At 43.2% G+C, this 15,736-nt stretch overlaps 1 protein-coding gene across 1 annotated transcript in view; it reads right to left on the bottom strand.

Annotated features, from left to right (window-relative positions):
• ADSS2 (adenylosuccinate synthase 2) overlaps positions 1–15,736 on the bottom strand; it is a 1,823,915-nt gene that overhangs the window by 222,815 nt on the left and 1,585,364 nt on the right. The window lies entirely within an intron of this gene.

Here is a 15,736-nt window from a genome sequence, read left to right as displayed (position 1 = left end):
AAAAGCAGTGACAGTCCTCGAACCCAAAATAATGTGCACTATAGTCACAGTACTGAACCACTAAACCATGACAGTATTTCACTGGTCAGACTGTATGAAGAAATGTTGATAAGTCTATGCAAAGTGTCTCATGGAAACCCTGCACGCACAGCATAATCCTTGTAGAGTTATGACACAAAGGTGAGCCCTGCAGGAAAAATACAACATGATTTTCAACACACATATAGTATAAATGTAAATATTGGGCATGCTCACACACAACAACAAATTTAGTGGACTTCAGACAGCAACATACTGAAAGGTCACACTGGGCATGCTCACACACTTGAATAAATGAGGCAAATGTCAGGAAACAACATACTGAAAGGTCAAACTGGGCATGCTCACACACTTAGGCCGTGTCTGAGTACAGCAGTGGGCCACACATATCTGCCAGTTGCATGTCTTAACCCAGGAACCTCTCACTATTCACCAATCCTGCCCTGTGCACACAGTTCTATGAAAACAGACACATATATAATATATTGGAACCCTGTCATAATCAAATATGTACTACAGATACATAGGTTGTTCACAGAAAGGGGAAAGGCATAGAAGATAAAAAACCTGCAATCAGTATCATCAATAAACAATGTGCACTCCAAACATTATCCAATCCAGGTTATGGAAAAATAATCTGGGAAGGAGTCCATACAGAACTATGACACTTCCTTCAGCTATGTCATAAATAGCAATGTACACTCATATATGTCCTGAGTCAGTGCCAACTGTAAATGACTGACAATGCCAACATCCTGTCAGACAGGCCCATACACACATACCCACCTCCCAGTGACAAAAGGCCCTATCATCATACTAGGAGATATCACATGTAGAATGGGTAAACAGCTCCTTCTAATGCTGAAAACACAGCATCAATGGAATTACATTGTTACCCCATATGTGTCATACGTGAACTGCAGAACAAACCCTGCACCTGAACAGTCTGTTGAGCCTCACCCTCTCTACAGGATATGAAACTGTTAAATGGGTTACAGCAACATCTGGCACACTCCACAAGTGTTGGTGCACAACAGACCATGGGAACTATAGTGTTATAAGCCTATGAAGCCAGATCTGCAAGGCCATGGAGTCCATCATGATTGAAGTCATAAACAGAGCTATTGGAAGCCCACTAACACACAACACTACCAACCTTGGTTTGGTCATGGGCAGATTATGGCTCCCAAACCTGCTAGACTGTTTACAAGGCAGTCACTCAGGACATACATCAATGAAATGAGCTACACACATCCCACATAGACCTTGAATAGCCCTTTTCCAACATCCTAGACACGTGTCGTATCCACAAAATCAACAACCTGTAAATAAATATGTATTGTCATTTGATGGATTGCGAACTGGGACACAGATACATCACACAAGGTAAGAATTGTGGAGTCCTGTTCAAGCTGGTAACACCTGCTGTCCCCCATGGCTCAGTCCTGGGATTGCTTAGGACAAAGTGCACATACATTACCATGTCTAGTATGATGATGTCAGCATCCTACAAATATAGCAGTGGAAATGAAAACCCCCAGTAAATCATATAGAGCATCGTGTTAATGCATACTCCACTAGTATCATAACATAATTAGGTAGGGGTTTGAATCCTGCAATTGCTGAGTGTGTGTGAGTGGGGGGGGTGTATGTTGGTGTGTGATTTCCTTTGAGAGGAGTGCCCTTTTTGCAGACCAGGAAAATACCTGAAAAGTGGTATAGTCATTTTTAGCAAGTCCCATGATGTTGGCATCCTACAAATATAGCAGTGGAAATAAAACCCCCCAGTAAAGCATACAGCGTGTCGTGTTAATGCGTACTCCACTAGTATCCTAACATAGTTAGGTAGGTGTTTGAATCCTGCAATTGCTGAGTTTATGTGTGTGTGACACTGCTGGTTAATGTGTTGTGGGTTTTGCTTTTACTACTGTATGACATATCAGTACAACAACTGTATGTACAATGCACACTTCAGGTATCTGTGTGGCATATACATATATGTACAAGTGACCTCATTTAGTTCATAGGTGTGAAGACTGCTGTCTACATGAATACATCTGTTACCTTTGACAGATTGTGCTGCTGCTTCTCAGACCTTAGGTCACATATGTATGTTTGTGACAAGGCCAGTCACTGTAGTGATCTGTGGCCTAGGTCATCTGTGTCACACACACCCATGACAGTTTCTATAGAATAGTGTGAGTGAGGGTCCATGCCTGGGGTATATGTCAGAAATGTTCAAACACAACAAAGTCTCTGTCAATAATGGACAGTCATTATAGGTGTATAACAACTTTGTGGATATGCATACAGACCCCTTATTGCTTATGTGATAAACCGAGGGACATCAGAATACCATTGGAAATGTGAATACGAAAGGACAGATGACATAACACTTGGCTGTATGTACACATCGGTACCCGTTCTACATGTTGGGGGCTACTACCTATGTGGTACTGTCGGGATTCTATGTTTAGTAAATGTGGATGACTATGCTATAGTTGGCTTATAGCTTTACAGCACGGGTTGGACAACAGTTATCTGTCTGTATGATACCCTTGAGGAGGATAAGTGTCACATCCGGAGAATGCATTGCAGGCCACTGTACGCATTTCCAGATGTGGACGGGCATATCCCTAGTGTGCTTGCTTGTACCTAAGAGGGTTATATGCCAAACAGGAGTGGTCCCAGGAATGGGTGGCGGTCAATACCACTGGTTACTGGTATAGTATAGTACCTGAAGGATCCAAATGCTACTGAGTTTCCTACATCTGTGTGTCAGTTGTCAAGACATCATTTAATGATGGTTATAGTCAGGCTGTTGAGGTTGTGTATACTACCAGAATGCAAACCAATGACAGACAGTAACAGTATCACCCACAGCATAGTGTCAAATCATGTCATACACACGTGTACCCAAGTTAAAGCATATTGTGTAGTAAAATGCATACTGGCCACCAATAGAAACTATGAAGTGTTAACACTGTGTAATATAGGGCATGTCACCCTTCCCATGTGTCCACTATGCATGTACATGCAGACAGTGCACCTCCACCATGTTCAGAAATGTACACCTGCAAATCTGTACTGCACACATCACACATGTACTGTCCACTCACCAACACATGCTGGCAAAAATACACACATCAGCCAAGTGGCACATGGGCAGACAATACATTTATGGAATTAACACTGGTGTAAACAATACTACATTGATAATCATAGCTTTAATGTATCATGCCTGCTCAGATATACCTACAAGGATATCATTACACTCTACTGTTGACAACATGCTAACATTGATACACTGCTATAAAGTCACCCTGTGCATCAGCACCATGTTAGCCTGTTCCTGCATCAATGTGACAGATGACAGGAGGTGGCACAGTATCATCATATGCACAGGGTGTGTTGTTGGTTTGCCAGAGCCCGACATTGACCCATCCAATCGACATGTATGTGTGTGTGTGTGTGTGTGTGTGTGTGTGTGTGTGTGTGTGTGTGTGTGTGTGTGTGTGTGTGTGTGAGGGACAACAGTACAGCATGGGTCAATGTTGATGTAATGTGTATGTGTTAGCCCTAGGTGTTTGGTTTATGTGTGTGTGTCTGCATGCACACAGTTCCACCATGTGGCTGCCATATACAGGAGGTTGTGGGACAGCCACAGACTGTACCTGCCAGGCTGTACAGATCACTGTCTCTGGCCACGGCCACAGTACCTGCGCCTGGCAGGGGTGCCACGGACAGTATTGGGTACTAAGCTAGACTAGGAAGTATCATCAGAGGCAGAGGGATGTCGACTAGACCCATGTCCCTGCTGGGACTGGCCAGAGCCACGTGCACGTGGTCTTCTATGACAGTCAACTGACAGCCCAGCCCCAACATTGCTGGGGCTGGTACTGCCACTACGGGAGTGGCTGTGACTTGTGTGTCATCCATGACGACTGCCAGCAGATGATGTTGCTGGCATACATCCACGTTGACGTCTCAGCTGTCCTGCACTGTCCTGGCACATGGACATGACATTATGGAGGACATCTAATGTCTCCCCCAACGTCTATCAATGACCTCGGTGTAATTACGGATGGCACCGGCAAGGTCACGGATACTGTCATTGATAGCAGTGTTATGGGCCCTCTGCGCCATTAGTCCCTGTCTGGTGTACCGTTCCATATGTGCCTGTGCCTGCATTACAGCCCAGAACATACCTGAGGTTGTAAGACCTGTGGAGGCACATCTGCCAGGGGCATTAAAACCAGCGATGCTCCCACGAGAACCCCTGGACATCTGCCTATGTGGTACTATTCCAGGAATCTGGGTATGGCTGCTGTGAGGGGATGCATGTGCCATAGATACCACATTATCCTGGTCAATGCCTACTGTATGCTGTCCCTCAGCTAAGGCCATTGGTGATGAGGGATGTATTGGCAGTATGAATGTGCGCATAGATGGGGTGGAAAGCTGTGTACTGTCGAATGGCAGACCAACAACAGACCCTGTCAAACCTGCCTGTGCCACAACACATGTATCATCATTTCCACTATTTGTGGCAGTGTCTTCAGGTTCCTTGCTGCACTCAACCAACACAACCTTAGCACCTGTGAGAGGAAGACAGGAAACACACTTTACAATCTGTACATGATGTCAGCACACATGCACACATGCTCACATGAACACATGAACACATGCACATATGCACACATGAACACATGAACACATGCACACATGAACACAAATACAATACTCATTACAGTAGACACACACACACACACACACACACACACACACACACACACACACACACACACACACACACACACACACACACACACACACACACACACACACACACACCAACAGCAATCCAGAACATACTCATTAGTGGTTGATGGTGGAGTACAGTATCACAAGCTAAAGAGTCCTATCACACGTGTCAGCATGCAGGATGTGTGTTGCTCAACAGCTTGCAGTGCGAGTGTAGAGAGTCCTTGTTAATAACAGTATACATGTCTTTGATGCATGTGTGTTGTTCAATGACTGGCCTCACCCTGGAACACAATGTGTAGATGGACACAACATTGCTGTGCAAGTATTAAATGCTTTTCAATGTCCTGTGCACCATCATTCACAGGTATACATACCATGGCTGGATGCACACAACTGTCAGTTATATAGCAATGAATGGTATGTGTAGTACTGTAGTTACTATAACTGGATGTAGTGTAGTACCATGAGCCATCATCAGGCAGCATCATGTGGTCACTCAAGGCCACTAATGTGTGCCACACTGGAAACTATCTTGCTGTACCTGAACTGCAGCACTGTGGCTACATTAACCATTTCACAGGCAGTTGTTACATGGGTATGTAAGGTGTTCAATAGGGAGCATTGCCTAACATGAATGTGTTATGTGTTGAAGAGTGTCGCACTGCCCCATGATAGGCCTCTACCCCTCAGGTATAGTATGTGTGCTGTGTGGATGACATTTGGGATACTGGAGTCTGACCTTACAGCAGGTGTATCATATTAACATGTACTGCGTATGACAAAGTGGTGTATGTTGTGTGCATGTGTATTGACTCTGCCTATACAATATCCACTACAGTGTACCACAATTGTTTGGGATGCTCTGTGTATTGCATGCGTTTGAAGCAGCTACTCATGTTACTGGGATGTGTATAGTCCCACAGAAAACATGCACAGCATGCATTATGTGTAGGTGTTATACATGTGTATATGGCCTACAACTCACCTATGACATGCACATGTTATTTGCCATATCAAATGTAAAACACTCACCAGCATGGGTCTGCTGTCTTGCTGTCACACCAGAGGGACCTACAAGTATTTGAGACAGTTTGTCAGTGTCAACAACTATGGCATTGTTGCTGTGAGTTTGCAATTGTACAGTAGTACAATGGTTGACAGTCACAGGCATACAGATTATGTTCCAGATTATCAGTATTGCACAACACCAGGCTCCACATCTTCTAAATACACAGTTCACATCTGACATATGCATGTTCCAACAATCGAGCTAACAGTAGTCTACAGATACGCCATCTCACCTGCACGCTTCGAGTCAACTTGCTGGGTGATTCCGGTCTCCATGATGACACGTCTGTTGTAGTGGTTGGCCAGAAGCCACCATGCTGAGGAGCAGCTCTTCCACTCTGCTGAGGGGCGGGTGTGATGCTGCACCACCACCTGTGGCAAGCTGTTGTCTGCGGACATCACAGGCATGCTGCCGGATATGTCTAATTAAATCACTGCAGTAATGGCGTACCTGCTCATTAGTCCGGTTATGCATGCCTACGTCATTAACCTGATGGACAACATCTTGCCACAGTGCAGTGCGCTCATGCTGGTCCTGGCTGGTTCTGGAGAACAGCAGGGCATGATGTTGTAATAAGGTGGATATAATTATTTCCTCCTCTTCAGGGGAATAAGCAGGGTTGTGGTGGTGAGACATGTCCATTGAAGACAAGAAAACAATAATTGTCAGCAAGTCATGTGGCACACTTAACATTCTACAGTACAGATATCAATGAAATGCCATATATAACAACCTATTGCCTGTCAATAGATACACACTTTTAATACCATATATCAGTGCTCAGCCCACAATTGCCTGGCACATTCTATATATTAAACCATGTTCTGCACAGCAACAAAATGAAACCAGTATGTAAGACTATAAAACAGTACATGGCACACTGTATGTGACACAATGCACCACCTAGCCACAGGAGGTATATATTAAGCTAATGCATACAGAAATATGTCATCCATTGAAATGATTGTGAAGTACAGTTACAGTACTACCAGTACACCACACTACTTGTTGATAGCAAACCCCTACATGTCATATGTGCACATTCATCAATATAGGTGGCATACTGCTGTACTACACTATACATGTTGCTAGATATGGACTTATATCCTGTAACACACATATGACTGAGGCCATGTTACAGGCATACCCACACACACACACATCAGACATACCTGCAAGACACAAAAGTATGGCAACCCTGATGAGCTTTACCTGTGTACTATACAGTATTGTGTGTCAGCACTTACAAAACCTTATGCCTGAGGTATGTAATGTGTGAGGAGTACAGGTAACAAACAAAACAGTGTTTCCAAGCAATGTACATATACACCATACTGTGCTGTTTAGGCCTACAGCTTCAGGCAGTACTACAGTTCATATGGGATTTATATTCACTAGTGTTAACAATCAATAAGCATACATGTACTGCTTTAGCCTACAATGGCACACTCCAGTCAACACCATGGGACTACGTCACACCTTATGCCATACTGCTTTTCCTGCCTAGCAATGGCATACATATCTTCTGTGGGGATCATAGATAGAACACTACATACCATGATATGAACAGGTTCCCACTAGGCTATCACACATATACACAACATTGACACATTCACCTACACATTCACCATCACACTCAGTCAACCTCACATAGCAATTAATGCAACATGTACATGCGTGTGTGTATCGGGTCCTAGGTAGCTAATGGGCTATTAGCCATAGGGCCTATAGAAACCTAGCCATACGTTACCCTGACCTTCAACACCCATGTCATTTATGTTCATGTGCAGAGCCACAGAGGTGATTCCCGGGTTGTATTTCCTATCTCAGATCCATTCGTCATGATTATTCATGACAACTGCTAATGAGGACCTTTCTTTGCTATTGATAGGTAGTTAGTTCCAGAGTAAGGTATGTGTCTGAGATGAGAATGTACCACTCCAGCGTGTTCTGCTTTTTGACGTTACAAGGTTTAGATCAGTACAGTGTGTAGCATGTAGGGATTTTGATCTGTTTACATGGAGCATGTCCAACACCTGTGGGTATGGCATAGCTTTGTATGTTAGGCAGAGGTTGCCTCTGGGTAGGCGGTATGCAACACAGTGTAGCTGTGGCTTTGTAAGACAGTCTGCATAGGGCATCTGTTTGAGTCTGGTAATACTCTTTGTGAGGTATGTGTCTGGCATCTACAGTTGCTGTAAATGTCTTCTGAGGTACATACCACAAGGGCCATTGTACTCTATGATGGGTTTTATGACTGATGAGTAGAGTGGAACACTGACCTCTTTTTCCATGGATGACACACCTTTTCTGTTGACATGTGGACCGTACACAGTTTACATGACTAGTGTGGCACTGTGCTTATCAAAAGGGACACTATTGTCCACCTGTGTCCCGTGGTCGCTTATCACACTTTCAGTGTGGAGTAGACTGCCACCTATGTGGTAGTTCATGGGTACAGGGTTTATAACAAAAGGGATGGCAATACATGTACAGCATTGAGCTTGAGCATACATATAAACATACATTGGTGTACATATAGATTTACATATAGGCACATATACAGTCCACCTTTCATGGTGGGAATATCAATTATGCAAAGGTTGAGAGGGAAACAGTTATATAATAATATTGCACAGTCTTGTGCAGCATGCATTGAAGGTATTCACAGCCCATGTATCTTTAGCAGGACTCCCTGTCTGGAAGACTGAAAACCAAACAAATCATGCCCACAGCATTTAAACACCATATGTCATATACCAGCACTGTATGCTGTCTTGTTTGCCACATACTACAACCTACATAACAACCTTCACCAACATATATATGTCCACCCTTCACAAACAGTTGCAGTATGTCCCTTGCTCTATGCACATGTACAAATGCTAATATATCTGACACATATATATCTCTCCATATGTGTGTGCTAATAACACACATGGTCCACACTGTTGTAAGTCCGTACACCTCACGGATAAGCTGTTGGGCCTTGCTACAACATGAACAGTTGGCACATGTGTGCACACAGTAATATTACAGGAAGCATATATAGCTGCAAATGCTACCTTACTATACTAGCCTGGTATAGCAGTTGACAATGCTAAGCTACACATTATATGACTATCATGCATGTCTTACTCTGTCACATCCAAGTTTATATAGCTGTTTGCACTACTCCCATAAACAGCCATTATACACAGTACTGTACAGAACATAGATAACATGATCAGATGTCTGGCATTTAATGCTGAGCTACATTTGTCACAGTTATGTCCCACTGCACACAGCTACACACTAATTTGTTCATGGCAGTAGTTATGCATGGCATTAATGCATACATACCAACTGCTGCCACATATGCATGTTTCAAAGTATGTACAGTACTCTTCATAAACATCTACTACTTGCCGGTAACTACATATCTGTTACATACCTGTTTGTCATTTGCAGGTCCATCTGTGTATGTTGTGACAAAGCTATATACTTTGTTTACTGTCTGTTTGGAATTGGTTAAGTTATGGTTGTTTTTACTTATATATATTTTTTGGCTATTAATTAAGTTTTTTTTTTTTACTTAATTAATATTTTAGTTTCGTAATTCAGTAACTTTTTTGTTTTACTTAATTTTTTTTTAAGTTTTTTTTTTTTTTGTCCTCTCCTGGATGTAGCTAGACTCCAAGTTGTGCAATGTAATGATTGCATGTGGGGAAAGCAAGTACAGTCTGCTTTTATAGGTATCTGTGCATGTGCATGTGATGCCCTCTGCAACAATTGATGCCCAGCATTTGGTAAATGCATACAGCCTGCTGTGTGGTAATTGCAGTACACACTGTCATAGCAACCCACTGCTATAAATTGCTAAGTTATGTAGGCGTAGCCCTTTCAGATTTCCAGAGTGGGGCCCATGCTTGTTTGTTGTGGACACTGTTGTTCCATTCAGAAGGTTGGTATACTTCTTATATCTGAAGCTAGGTTTGTAGCCAGTGATGTACATGTTGTAATCAGACCTGACTGTTGCCACTTCCAGTACAGAGATATCAGTGTAGAGTTTAACTCACCCCTACAAATGCTTAACCAAGATATATGTGAGTATGTAGTGTCTTTTCTGCTTATATGAATAACTGCCATACAGAAGTAGTTATTGCAATGTATTCTTTTGGCACATGAAGTGTTTGTGAACTGTTATACTGTGAATATTAATGTACTCACTTCTGCAGGGTTTGCGCTTTTTATTGTTGACATTAGCGCAGGATTCCCAAGAGAACTGGACAATTCCAGTACTGAGTATGCCTACCTACATCCTTGGTAGACCCTGAACACACAAGTATATTGTACATTTGGGGGGGGGGGGATGCAGACATACAGAGAGCATTATGTATTATTGTGTGAATGTTATCTTACTGGACTTAAAGGGTTGGTGTGTACCTGTTAGTTTACTAAGGCAGGTGGTCTGTCTGCATAGTTCCCAACTGTGAACCGATCCAGAGGGTAGCTGGATGTTAGCCTGTTATTCATTGTCTGTGCAACCCACAGGTATTTACAGCACTGGTACAATGGAATTGTTACAGTCAGTTGCTACAGTACATGGCTACATCCTTTGGTATTTATGTGTTGTACTCCTACAGAAGGGTATCCTTGTGGAAGTCCTCCCAAAGCTATTTGCAGAGTGTGTAACAGCAGTAAAGCTGATATGCCTGTGTGTTTGTGCCTCTGACTTCCTATGAAACACTCAGATACATACTTGCATGGAGTCAGGGATAGGTAGTTGAAAGTGAGGTACACCTTCCAAATAATAGGGACGGTAAGTGTAGACTTGAGTGAAGCAGTGCATATGGATTAGTACACCTTTTATGAAGTACAAGCGGTGTCTACTGTTATTATTGTCATTATTCATTATGTAATACCCCACCTTTCTGCCTAAAATCAGTACTTTTCAGAGGGATTCAGAGGGACACAGCTAATATATGTTTCACAATCAGGGACATCCCTAAAAAGTAGTCACAGTTGGGAAGTATGGCCTCCGCCCTATTCAGATATGCCAGTGTTTGCCCTGCTATGATACTGTGTGGGGGTTGTAAAGTGCTTCTGTAACATTATTTGCTGCTAGAATGGCTGCTTCTCTCATCACAGTCATGTAATGCAATTCCACAACAATTGCTGGTAAAGATCCACAGAGCAAGCTTTGTGTTATGGCCTTCCTATTTTCCTTTACATTCACTCATTGTAATGCATGATATATTCATTTCAGCACCAAGTTATTGTTAAATCTGCTGTGGCTTAGTGGTTCTTCATGCAGTCTAGTGTGTCCAAGGTCTGGGGTTCGAGACCGACAGAGGTGTTTTATTTTGCTGCTGAGCAGAACAGGGGCCCTGACATACAGAGTGACTAAGGCACTTTTAAGCGGGTTTGAGCGATGCTTAGCTAAGCGCACACCCACGCACCCCCGCTAACTACTGCATAAAAGTGCTTACTCCCGCTAACCCCCGCTATAATTTCTTTGAAAGAAAAGAAAATGAGGAGATAGGAAAGTGGTGAAAAAGGGGGCACAAAGAGGGAAAGACAGTAGGGAAACCAGCTCGGGATGTGCAGGACGGGTGTAGGGAAGGTCTATAGCTGCCCATTTCTTTACCAGCAACAGTTGTGCATAGTGCAGAAATTTGGAGTGAAATTTGAAACCTTCCACCCCTGAGAGAGGGGTGAGGACAACAATGTATGTTGTACTACCAATTATAATTATCAGTTTACATGTCTAGCGGACATGTGTGCGAGATGGGCAGCTATGTATGGGGCATAATTTTTTTTGTGGGAACAGCTTGCCCTTTTTTTTTTTTTTTTCAGGTGAGAGTTGAATGTGAGGTAGGGGAAGTAGGTATGTTGTGGGAGGTAGGTTGGGGAGGTAAGCAGAAAAGACAAACAAGACGCATACAGGGGTGGAATATGACACATGGGGTGGGTGAACACAATTGACGGTGAAGGATGTTTGGAAATCGCAAGCCCATGAGCCCACAAATGGTAACAGTGGAACTGAGAGCCCCACCCATGGGCAGTCACCACTGCACCTTCACAGACCTGAGGGTGGCTGTGCTGGGGGCTGCGTAGGAGGAGCAGGCTCGCTCGTGAGTCGTGCCACTCTTGCCTCAAGCTGGTGTAGAGGATCAGCGACTGTGCACTCAATCTCCCTACGCACCACAGCCCGGACCATTCGGAGGGTGATGGGTGGCCCTCCTCTGGCCATGCTTGCAGGGGGGCGAGCCCCATCCCCTGCAGTGCTTCCACCCGAAGGTGGCACAGGGCCACCGGAGGAGGAGGTCCCGGGCTGGGCACCAGACATGCTGGTGCCAGGTGCCATCGCCAGCTGAGATGGGAGAGGAGGGTTCACTGAGACCAGCCTTCCCATATGTTCTATGTTTAGCAGGATTTAATGACAATATGGGTTAGTAACAGACAACAGCATTCCAAATTAGTTGTAACAGCATGCAGTAGTATTCCCATTAACCCAACACACAGGTATTCCAGCAGTTGAACAGCAGGCATAACACATGCATATTTAGAACACCAATGGACATTCCAACAGCATGCAGGATTGATTGTTGGCAATAGGCCACCAAGGTTTTGGTATGTAAACAGGGCACATGCATCAAAGTACATGCAGATATTTATAAACCAACAGGACATATGTCCCAACAATGTTTTTGAGATTACACATACCCATTGAGTTGTGGAATGGCATTATTCATGAACATAAAGTAGGGTTGAAAAAAATCCATTAACAACTTGTATATACTTATAACTGTACTCTACATTCCTACTGACAGCAGGTATGTATCCCCTACATGTATTATTACACTAGGCAGTGTCCATGAAATTGTGAATTGGGTTTTGATAGTTGCTTATATACCTGACCTGTATCTGACATACAAACTGTTCCAGATGCAGATGTTAATGCTACATATTTATATATTTCATTTATATTCATATATCTACATATCTGGCTGTCTCCAGGTGATATTTCAGCTACATTTAAACAGACCCCTACATTTCTAGCAGCACACTGACATTTCTGGGGATCACATTCACAAGCTACTCATGTGCCAGATTAACCTGTACATACTAGCCATGAACCAACAGTTGAGGACTGTATATATGCTTAAGGGCTACTGGCATTCCCTTCATCCACTTTATATGGACATGCCCAATTGTGGATTGACTGCATTTAATACAACTGCACTATCTCCATAATGCAAGGGTATTACAACATATCAAAGAAAGCGACACAGACACAGTCTAGGCATTCTACTTTATTAATTACATTACACACTTTTGTAGTGGCTCTCTCATTCATTTCATATTTTGGTGCATGCAGAATACTTTTATTCCAAACCTATTATACCTTTATTAATGGGTTCCAACACTTTTTCACACTCTCTCACTTAATTTATATTACAATACATGCAGAGACTTTATTCACAGCTTATTAGACCTTTATTGATGGGTTACAACACTCTTTTTCAGGCTCTCTCACTTCTTTTATATAATAATACATGCAGAAGAATTACTAACCTGCCTGGTGGCGCAGCCTTAGCAGCCTATTTGCATAGGCTTGCTGATTTGCGGCACGGACACCTGCAGCTGTAATGTAAATGAAGGGATATTGAGACATACATATCCATAATATAGACTACAACAGCATTCCTTACATACTTCATTCCATGGCTACCTACTCAGTAGTGGGGCATTTTCCATTTGACGGGCCTCCTGTATCCATCGGGTCAGTTGGTCCTGCTTCCGTCTCTTCAGGTCTGAATGGTGGTGACGGACCTGCTCACCAGTCCTTGGGACGCCTATGGCACTGGTGAGGTCATGAGCTAACCTGTTCCAAGCCTCCGCTTTAAACTCCGTACCCTGAAACTGGCCCTGCAGGAGTCTGGACTCATGACGATGGACAAGGATCCAAATCATGTATTTTGACTCCTCAATGCCCCACCTTTGCGCTCTAAAGCGATTTCCCTCTCCAGCTCCAGCCATTCTGACTGCAAATGGGTACCACAATCAGTTAATGCGAGTATTCCCACCTATGGGGCTTAAATATGCCTCATTTCCCGCACTTGTTTGTGATTGGCCGTTTTGTAAAATTCTCGGCTAACAGAAAACCTGCTTAGCAATGGTTAAACTTCCATTCATAAGTATATGTATGATAGTGCATGTTTTTGCAAAGCTGTCATGGTGTGGTGGTTCAGTACTTTGACTATGGTGCACAGTGTCCCAGGTTCGAGCCTTGTCATTGCTTTTTATTTTACTACTGTCCAAACAGGCTAGGGGGTGTGGCTGTGTTTAGGCGACTTTGCTCAACTTTGCTCTACGTTGCCCGACGGTGTGCTAGTTGGCACGGTGCGCTGCTCCGCGCAAAACTATTGCGCTAGGTAAAGCGCTGCTTAGCTATGGGCACCTATATTGCGCTCGGTAAAGCGCTGCTTAACTATGGGCAACTATATTACACTGGGTTAAGCGCTGCTTAACTATGGTCAACTATATTGTGCTGGGTAAAGCACTGCTTAGCTATGGGCAATTATATGTCAAGTTCCTTCTTATATTTATATATCTATACATTTTGTTCACTGATATGTAGGCCATTTCTATGCTTTTTACTAAAAGTTTATTCTTATATGTCAGGTATTATTTCATATACTAATTTAAAACATATAACAGAAAGGGTTGTGGGGGGACTAGAACCATGAATGCCTCTTCTTTGTGCGTAGGCTCTACCACTACGCTATTGCTATTTGGCTTAATTTGCATAAACATTTCTTATTATGCTCTTCGATGTCGACATTGCTAACTGTAGCTAAGCAATGGGCACACCCGTGCAAACACGCTCAAATATGGGCAGCTATATCGGGAACTATAAGAAATAAGTTAAAGGTTTTACATTTTATAACTGTACTGGGGGTTTACAATGTGAGGGAGTGTGGTGTTGGGTATGTAGACATTTGAGCGGACTCGCTCATGTGTGTTGACATTGCATAACTCAGATACTTGCAGGGGCATGGACCTTTGGACTGCTCAGCAGTCGGACACGCCCCCTGCCTTCCTGCATGGTCCGTGTTAGACTTGGAGTGGAGTCAGCAGGCCCTGATGAATATGCATGGCATGCTGATTTCATAACGTTCAACTGCAGTTTCCGAGTAAGACTTATTTAGTCTTACACGGAGGTTTCGTGAATCCGGGGGTTAATCACAAAAGTAAAAAAGTGGGCTCCCATTTAAAAGTGCATAAAAGTAATGTGAAAGCCAATAAAGATACTTTTTCATAGCTTTAAAATAGTTGCTTTTCATAAAAAGTTAGTTTAAACAACGGAAAATTAATGTGGAAGTTTTTCCTCCCAAAGGAAACTTATCTGCCCAGCAATGGAACAGCACCGGCCGAACGTCTATCCTCCAAAGCCCACTGATGACTGCTCTTCACAGCAGCAGGAAAGTTCTGAAGAGCTTGGCAACCAAACCAGTACTTTTAGACAGCTCAGCTTGAGCTGGCTGGTGGCTTTGGTGAGTGAAAGGTGCCCTGAAGTTTTGGAAGCTGGCGGCTGTTGTATCCTATGAAGGATATGACCCATATAGCTTAGGCTACTGCAGCAGTGATCAGTATGAAAAACAGTTGCTGTGCAGCAAAAATATACTTCATGTTTGCAGGAGATGTTTATCCATCAAGCAGGCAAGAAGAACCATTTACAACATAATCTAACCTTACAGAAAACAGTAACTTTCACACATATCTTTGTTAGTGGACACCACTGCAAACCTTTATTTTTACAGAGAAGGTAACAAGTCACTACTTTTTTAAATATAAACCAGCAGAAATAAAGCT

The sequence above is a fragment of the Protopterus annectens genome, chromosome 1.part2 (assembly GCF_019279795.1).
Source record: "Protopterus annectens isolate FY-2018-M chromosome 1.part2, PAN1.0, whole genome shotgun sequence".
Classification (NCBI taxonomy): Eukaryota; Metazoa; Chordata; order Ceratodontiformes; family Protopteridae; genus Protopterus; species Protopterus annectens.
The sequence above is the reverse complement of the archived record's forward strand: the minus strand, read 5'-3'. Positions and strand labels throughout refer to the sequence as shown.